The 9,861-nt window shown below is 33.8% G+C and overlaps 1 pseudogene; it reads right to left on the bottom strand.

Annotated features, from left to right (window-relative positions):
* Window positions 1-3,105: 3,105 nt before the first annotated feature.
* Window positions 3,106-6,821, bottom strand: LOC149541502 (pentatricopeptide repeat-containing protein At4g30700 pseudogene; annotated as a pseudogene).
* Between the last annotated feature and the right edge of the window lie 3,040 nt (window positions 6,822-9,861).

Raw genomic sequence — 9,861 nt, 5'->3', positions numbered from 1 at the left:
CTCTTCTTCAAAAACTCTAATACACTCCAATAATCTCCACCTCTTCCTCCTAAAAACACAAAATAAAAATGAAATGTGGAACATTTGTTTTATAACCTATGAGAGACTCCTCATATCACCCAATATATATTTTTTGACATTCCACGAATTTGTTTCAAATTCCCCCACTCCCCACAAAAAAAAAGCATGAATGTGCATGGAAAAATAAATTTAACAAAAAGAAAATATTTTATATTTAAAAATTTAATGAAATTATTTCAGCCCTATTTTTTTTGCGTTCTATTTTTTCAGCATTATTTTGTTGGGTCCTATTTTTTGGCCCTATTTTTTGTGTCCTATTTTTGGCCCCTTTTTTCAAACCTTATTATTTCAGCATCCATTTGGCTTCATATTATTTTGGCTAGCTATTATTTTGAGATTTTTTTAATAATCTAATAATGATAAAATATATGCTAAATATATGATTCATGTACTTTAAATAAATCATTAACTTTAATAAAATATAAATTGTATTGATATGGTGACATTGTCATCCACATAAATGATAAAATCAGACTTTGAAACATGAAAATATAAATATTTTGAAACATGCAAATGCAAAACTATTATGAAACATTCAAATCTAAAACATGCAAACTAAAACTATTTTGAAATATGCAAATCTAAAACTAATATGAAACATGCAAATCTAAAACTAATTTGAAAGTATTATAAAATATATAACTCAAAAGATTTTGAATGCAAATCTAAATCTAAATCAAACATGCAAGACTAAACTATTAAATGCAAGCGTAAACAATTTCTAAAACTAAATGATATGGTGACATTGTCATCCACATAAATGATAAAATCAGACTTTGAAACATGAAAATATAAATATTTTGAAACATGCAAATGCAAAACTATTATGAAACATTCAAATCTAAAACATGCAAACTAAAACTATTTTGAAATATGCAAATCTAAAACTAATATGAAACATGCAAATCTAAAACTAATCTAAAAGTATTATAAAATATATAACTCAAAAGATTTTGAATACAAATCTAAATCTAAATCAAACATGCAAGACTAAACTATTAAATGCAAGCGTAAACAATTTCTAATATAATTCTAAATCAAAGTAGAATATTATAACTAATTTTGAATCTGAATCTACATCTACATCTAAATCTAAATAAAAAATAGAAATCTCACAAGGAAAAAAATTACTCCAAAACTTCAATCTACTCATGTTCAAAAACTCCAATCTAATCCTCCAGTAATCTCCACCTCTTCCTTCCTGCAAAAACATAAAATGAAAATGAAATGAGGAGCCTTTGTTTTATAGCTTGTGAGAGACTCCTTATCTCCCCCAATAGAAATCTCTTCACATTCCATGAATTTATTTCAAATTCCCCCACTCCCCACAAAAAATAAGCATGAATCTACATGCAAAATTATATTTAACAAAAAAAGAATCATATTGAAATTGTTTTGCCCCTATTTTTTTGGGCCCTATTTTTTAGGGGCATAGTTTTTGGGCCCTATTTTTTCGGCTCCTACTTTTTTGGCCCTATTTTTTTGGGCCTATTATTTCGGCCTCCATTTGGCTTTCTATTATTTCAGCCAGCTATTATTTCGGGAATAAATTTTTTCTTTATTATTTTATAAGGTACCACATGGCCATGGAAAAATAAAATGCATTTATAAAATCATTTTTGATTAAATTAGTGTGTAACTGCTCCCATTTCTTTTTTATTGATGGAGAATCTATTTTGGCATATTCATATGCTGGGTATTTGTGTTGTGATTGTATAGAATGCCTCTCAGCATAAATATGATGATTTATTTTATTTATTTTTAAATAAATTAAATAAAAAATCAAATATTATTATTATTTTATTTGAATGTTCACAAACATTTTTACTAACAATAAATGAGAAAATGTAAATTGACTTAATAATTTTGAATCCATTGGTCCCAAATGAAAGAGTTGATTTGGGCACAAGATGTTAGAATCATAGTTGCTAGAAACGTGATAGGGAGGCCCTGTTTCGCATTTCAACGGACGTAACGAGTTTCCTATCACGAAACCAGCTTGTTGTCAATGTTTTAAAAAAACTAAAAAATGATCTTCATACAATTTTTTTAATTCAAAATATCATAGTTTCAGTTTAGTAGACTGAAGTTTATTATTATGATTTTTTTATGTTTTTTCAAAATATGACAGGATCAGTTTTAGTTACACTGAAGTTTTATTATTATATGTTATAGATATTTCAGATATTCCTCTTTAAAGGTTGAGTTGACAATTAGTTTAAAAGTTAATAATTAATAGTGATAATTTTTTATTATGAAGTTAAAAGAGTAGTTTAACAATTAGTTAAATATAAATTTTATAGATATTAAATTTGAATCTTATAAATTTATGTTGGAAATAAGTTAGCTAAAATTATATATATATATATATATATATATATATATATACACGTCATGTTGTCGTTGTAGTTGCATTTCTCATTTCTCATTTCTGATAACTATGGTTGGTTAGAATTGATCCTCCAAAGGACCATAAACATGATAGGTGTAGAAAACTATCAAGAGATGATATCAAAATCTCCAATCATTGGGCTACTCATCAGCTCTTTTTCTTTGAGCATTCATCTTTCTTTTGCATTTTTCTTATTCTCCACCTCCAGTTTTTCTTCAAGACATTAGTAGGTTTCTTGGAGACTTTCTTATTCTCTCTCCTTTATAAGGCTTAATCTATAATCAATTTTCTCATATTATTCTTTCTGATGACAATCACAGAATGTGATTCAAAACATCGAACAAATAACCATACAAAATCCAATCCCAAAAAGAAAATGCATTCTATTTCATGGTCTGTAGAAAATAATTCCATCAATTCAACATCAAGACATCTCTATGTCATCATATACTAGAGCTTTGAAAAAAAGAGTATTACATACCATACACCTGATTTTATGAAGTCAACAGCATGGTCTAGATCTGCACGCTTCTCAAATTTTGGAAATAAAGCATGGTCTCTTAACCTTGCCTACTGAAATAGTGCACCTTGTTATTATGCAATCACATGCCTTTATGTTGTTTCACTTGGCATCACCAATATTCTTTCCAAGTGCATTGTCCTTGTTTGAAATGATGGAGACGGTTCACATCTCTCACAAATATTTATCTTCCAACAATCTTGGAGATATACTTGGTTGCAAAGTGGCAGTCAATACATACTCTGACAACTCTAATATTTGTTTCAGTGGGAGTGTTCAACAAACCAAATGCTGACATAGAAAAATATTTTCCTCCTCCTCCTCCACACCATTCAAAGCATCCTTCTAATGTGGTAAATACCTTGCTACCTTCATCTTCAAAGACAAATTATTCAACTTTGCATAGATCTCCTATGTCTGTGGGTGTGATCTATCTCCAATATAAAATACCTGTACCTTTTGATGGTATTCGCCCAGGTATCTTTTTAATTCATCCATCTTTCATGGAGATCCTTAACTTTTGAACTTCATCCCATGTGTCCACTTCTGCATGTTTGAGAAAAGAACATAAGTTACAACATTTTTAGAATCTACTTCCAAATAAAGAGTTGTTGTAAATACTCTAACCCAACAGTCTTATGCACTCTATAGGCCGCAAGAAAACAAGTCCAAACAACAGTCATAGGTTTAATAGCCATTTTGATGATGAAGTTTAGGGTTTCCTCAAGATAGATAGACCGTCCAAGAAGGTCGACAAGGCATACATAATGATCAATTGGAGGAGCAATGCAATAAGAGTTAGTAAACTATTTAAGTATTTACAGGCCTCGCTCACTAAACCTACTTGACTGCATGCTAACAAAACATAGGTGATGCGTACATGGTTAGGGTGTGTTCCAGATAGCTTCATTAGTTCAAAGAGTTTTAGAGCATCCTTGCAATATCCCTTTAGTGCATGACCTGCAATCATGGCATTCCATGCTAACACATTTCTCCGAGACATTTTGTCAAACAGTTGACATGCCATGTGTATGCTTCCACATTTTAAATACATCTTTACCAGGGCAGTTACAACTACAACATCTGACAAAAACTGATTTTTTATTATACTTTGGTGGATGTTCGTACCCTATTTTATTTCTCCAAGTTTCTCACAGGCTAGGAGAATGTTGGCAAAGGTTGCGGGTGAAATGTCCCTTTCTTTGATTTTATGTGATATTTCAATCCTCTAATCAGATTTTTAAAATCAAACAACCAATATTTCAAAGATCCACCAATTTCTCAAATAAACCCAAATCGGGTATGCCCAAAATAGTGCCAAAAACTTCACAGCTTCACATATTATTAATAAATCTGAAAGTGAATTTTTTTACAAAAATTTCACCAGCATAACAGCCTACAAAATGACATTTTTAGATATGTAAAGATTTTACACAACAACTCCCACATGGAGGACCAAAACAATGCTCATCGGGCTCCCGAAAATAACACCAAATGGCCCGGAAACACCACAAAAAAACTAATAATCTATCACAGAAGTATAATCATGACCCAATACATATATTCAGCTCTATTTTAACATATAAAAATCTGATATATAGCAACAACCCAAATTGATATGAAATACTCAACCGGAAACACTAAACTCTTACAAAAACACACCCGAAAACTTACAAATCTGCACTGTTCAGCACAAGGGCAAACTCTGCACGAGCTTGCACGTGGAATGGATTTAAACTCCTATCCTTAGCCTACTTGAAAACCTACAAACTCCTATTCTTGGGTCTCCTTCTCCATAGGTTTGGTAGCCTCTAAAGAACAAAAAAGTAATGAGCAAAAATCAAGTTCTGGAATGAGCCCAAAATGCCTCCAAATCCCTTAAAAGAGGGCATAACCCTAACTCACATCCAAGAGGGATTAATAAAACATATTTTAATAATAATTTTCATTTATTAGTCCATTGGTTTCCAAAGATTAGCCCCTTTTTGGGCCTTCCTGCCTTAGCAAAAATTATTGTTTTTAATTATTTGAAAAGGGGACATGACAAGTCCTCCCCTCCCAAATATTGCTTGTCCTCAAGCAATGAAGGTTGGAATGCTCAAAAATATGTGTTCCTTCCCAAGTTGCATCCTCCACTGGTAATCCTTTCCATTTGACCAAATGCTCTATGATGCTCCTATTTCTCAATCTTTTCTCTCTTGTATCCAAAATCTCTTCTGGTATCAAAACTAATTTCTCTTCATCATCAAGAGGTGGTAATTCTGTAGATTTTCCTTAGGAAAGATACATGGAAAATATTATGTATTTTTCTATTTGGTGGGAGCTCCAATTCATAAGCTACCTCTCCTACCTTCTTGGTGATCTTATAAGGCCCATAGAACCTTGGCTTGAGTTTCTCTGCCCCACTCCTCTTCAAGGTGCTTTGCTTATATGGCTGCAACCTGAAAAATACCAAATCTCCCACCTCAAAAGATCTTTCAGTCCTTTTCCTATCAGCATACAACTTCTCTTGGTTTTGTGCATGTTGTAGATTATCCTTGAGGGACCTTATTATGTCTTGGCTTTGCTTGATGAAATCACTTGCTGCATGTACTTTGCTATCTGAAAGTACTAGATCAACAAAGGAAAGGGCATCATAACCATAAAGAGCATGAAAATGAGGCATACCAATAGACATGTGATGAGATGTATTATAACAATACTCCTCTAAGTACAACCATTTCACCCAAGCATGTTGTTGATTTGAAACATAGTTCCTCAAATATCTCTCTATCCATTTATTAACTATCTCTATTTGTCCATCTATTTGAGGGTGATAGCTAGTACTAGGAGTGAGTTCAATTCCTGCCAAATGAAAGAGCTCCTTCCAAAAAGAGCTGAGGAATCTATTGTCCCGGTCACTGACAATGTTTCTAGGCAAGCCATGTAATCTAAAAATTTCTTTGAAGAACAATTCGGCCACTTGTGATGCCTTGAAATCAGATGTGATAGGAAAGAAATGTGCATACTTAGTTAGTCTATCTACCACCACATATATGCAATCCTTACCTTGAACCTTGGGCAACCCAGTGATGAAGTCCATGGAAATACTTTCCCATTTTTGTTTAGGAATAGGAAGTGGCTGCAACAACTTTGCAAGAAAATTTTGCTCGCTCTTACTTTGTTGGCATACCATACATTCCTTAATGTGTTTAAGGACATCCTCCTTCATACCCTTCCATGAAAATCACTCTCGAATTTTTCTGTATGTCTTGAAGTATTCCTGATGACCAGCCAAAGGTGTGTCATGAAAGGCCCTCAATATCCTCTCCTTAGTTTTTGATCCTGGCAGTAAGAAGACCCTATTCTTGTAATAAATCAATTCATCAACAACCTTGTACCTATTATCATCCACTAACTTATCCAAAATCTTGGTGGCAAAGGAATCTTTAGCATACTCTAAAATTATGGAGACTTTCCAATCAACAGAGATAGATGTTAAGGAACACAGAGTGGGCTTTCTTGAGAGAGCATCAGCAACCACATTATTCTTTCCTTTCATGTATTCAATTTGCAAATCATAAGCTTGCAATTTGCTTACCCATTTTTGTTAACAATCATTCAAATCCTTTTGGTTCAAGAAGAACCTGAGGCTATTATGGTCTGTCTTTACAATGAATCTCCAACATACCAAATATTGTCTAAACTTATGAAGTGCATGCATGATTGCCAACATTTCTTTATCATAGATGGAGTAACATTTCTCTGATTGATTTAGTTTTCTACTCTCAAATGCTATTGGATGTCCCTTTTGAGTTAGAACAACCCCTATACCTTCTCCAGAAGCATCACATTCAACAACAAAAAGTAAAGAGAAATCTGGAATTGCAAGCACAAGGCTTGAACTCATTACCTCCTTAAGCTTATCAAATGTTTTTTGTGCCTCTTCTATCCAAACAAAAGCTCCTTTCTTTGTCAAATCAGTCAAGGGGACAACAAGCTAAGAAAATCCCTTGGCAAATCTCCTATAGTAGCTACACAACCCAAAGAACCCTCTCAACTATGTAAGATTAGTGGGTGGAGGCCAATTAAAAATTGTGTGGCTTTTTTTGTTGATCAACATGTACTCCTTTAGAACTTATAATATGTCCCAAAGATAGGATCTCTGTCAAACCAAACTCACATTTAAATAGCTTAGCATAGAAGGACTACTGCTCCAAGATTCCCAAAACAGTGTATTTGTGCTTTAGATGCTCTTCCTATGTTTTGCTGTAAATCAAGATATCATCAAAAAATACGAAAACAAATTTTTGAAGATGCTGGCTGAATACCTTATTCATACAAGATTGGAATGTTGCAGGTGCATTAGTGAGGCCAAATGGCATAACAAGAAATTCAAAGTGCCCATAGTGACATCTGAAAGCAGTCTTTTCCACATCTTCACTCCTCATTCGGATTTGATGGTACCTTGATCTTAAGTCAATTTTTGAGAAGTATACAACACCATGTAACTCATTAATGAGTTCATCTATGCGTGGTATGGGATACATATTTTTTATGGTCTTCTTGTTTAAATCCCTGTAGTCTATACACATTCTCATTGTACCATCCTTTTTCTTGACAAGTACCACAAATGATGCAAATGGACTAGAGCTAGGCCTTATGAATCCCATGTCCATAAGTTCCTTAATAGTTTTCTCAATTTCTTCTTTATAACCTCTTGGATGGTGGCATGGGGTTGTTATAACTGGTTTGGCACCCTGTTCTAACTCTATAACGTGCTCAAAACCTCTATATGGTGGTAATCCTGGAGGCAAGTCATTGAAAACTATACTATGCTTATCAAGAATATTTTGAATTTCAAAATGGAAATTACCTTGATTCTTTGGAGAGCTTGTTGGATGGATTATGACTCCTGCTGCCCATGCTACTTGTCCTTTTCGAAAATTCCTCTCCATCCTCTTTACAGAGACCACCTTAGGTGCTCCATTTGATAAGCCTCTCAATAAGACTTCTTTCCCATTGGAATGAAATTTAAACTCCATAGTTTGATGGTTCATGTAATAGCCTCCAATAGAGTTCAACCATTGAACACCCAATACAAGATCTATCTCCCTAATGCCAACAACATAGAAGTCATCACATAACTCATAATCTCCTAAGGTCATCTTGAGTTGTTTCACCACCTGTGTGCAAGGCATAGTGAATCCATCAACTACAGTAACATTGAATCCCTCAAAATCTTATGCTTTAAGCCCTCTTTTCATGACAAATTCCTCATCAATAAAATTATGAGTTGCCCCACTATCAAGAAGAACTGTCAACCTTTTCCCTACTAGTACCCCTCGAATTTAAAAGGGATGGTATCTTGGGACTCCTGATAATGCTGCTAAAGTGCCATCCTTGCTGATTTCTTTTTCTTTCTCTTCTTCTTCCTCCTTAGTGTCATGAAATTCCTCATGCTCATCTGAATCAAATTCTGAAGCAACTTCAATATAGTGCACTTGACCTTTCCCCAAACATCTGTGTTCTGGAACCCATGGTTCTCTACAAGTGAAACAAAACTTTTTCCTTCGTAATTCACTCCTAGTCTCTTCATCTACCTTCTTTTTTGCGACATTTATCACATCTTTTGGTGGTAGTGTTGAAAAAGTCTTTTTCTAAAAATTCTCCTTATGTTGCCAAAGATTTGGAGGTTTTTTATTAGTGATTGGTCTCATAGGCACACAAGTTTCAAGTTGCAAGCTTCTTTTGATAGCTTCCTGTAAGGTTGAGGGTGAGAAAGCCTTAGCCAAACCCTTAACAGAATCTTACAAACCATCAAAAAAAAAGATAAACAATCCTCTGTTCACTCATATCAGGTACCATAACAACCACTTTTTGAAACTCTTCTATATACTCATTAACTAATTTGGTTTGCTTCAACTTTGACAATTCTTTAAAATACTCTTCATCATCCTTGAGGTCAAATCTATCTATCACTCTTTGACTGAAATCATCAAATGTAGTTACCTAATCATGACCTTGAGTAGTCGTTCCATGATACCACCAATCATAGGCTGCATCGTCCAAGTGTAGACTTACAAATTAAACAACATCACTCTCTTTCATGGGGTTAAGTGTGAAGAAGGTCTGTAATTTTTGTAGCCATGCTCTAGCTGAAATTTTATTTGTTCCATCAAAAGTAAGTGCTGTAACCTTGCTTATTTTATTTTTGAGCTCTCTTCCACTTATGTCATGCTCCCTCCTGTACTCTTTCTTGGGCATCAAAGTGTTCATCATATCCACATATTCTTTAAAAGGAATCGAACTCCAAAAGTCATCATCTAAGCCATTGTAAGTAGCTCTTAATGCAATCAAGTTACTTGTAACCTCTTCCACGGGATTAAGGGCTGGATTTGGCACTAGTGGCTCATCTATAGGCAAAAAAATAGTTTTTGTTGATTTAGAGGGTGTGGGTTTTAGATTTCTTGGCTCCTCTGAAGTGCTCCCTTTCTCATTAATAGATGCAACTCCATGCAATTTTTTTGTCAATATTCGCAAAGCCTCTCTAGTTTCTGCCAAACTATCCACTGTTTGCTTCTGAGTATTTTGGATGTCTTGGAAGAATTTCTTTGCCATCTCATCCGGATCAGCCATACTTTTTCCTTTCTTGGATTTTGTACTTTTACTTTCAACTGGAGGTTTGATCAAAATTTCTTTATTCTTTTCTCGCTACAAATATCTCTTTTCTCTTTCACTTAGTTGCATGCAAACTTCTACCAACCCTCAAGCTAGCAAGATCATAACTCTGATACCACTAAAATGTCTCTTTCTCTAATTTTATGTGATATTTCAAGCTTCTAATCATATTTTTAAAATCAAACAACCAATATTTCAAAGATCCACC

This window comes from Cupressus sempervirens, chromosome 8 (genome assembly GCF_028749045.1).
Source record: "Cupressus sempervirens isolate cs-2001-9-10 chromosome 8, ASM2874904v1, whole genome shotgun sequence".
Lineage (NCBI taxonomy): Eukaryota > Viridiplantae > Streptophyta > Pinopsida > Cupressales > Cupressaceae > Cupressus > Cupressus sempervirens.
The sequence above is the reverse complement of the archived record's forward strand: the minus strand, read 5'-3'. Positions and strand labels throughout refer to the sequence as shown.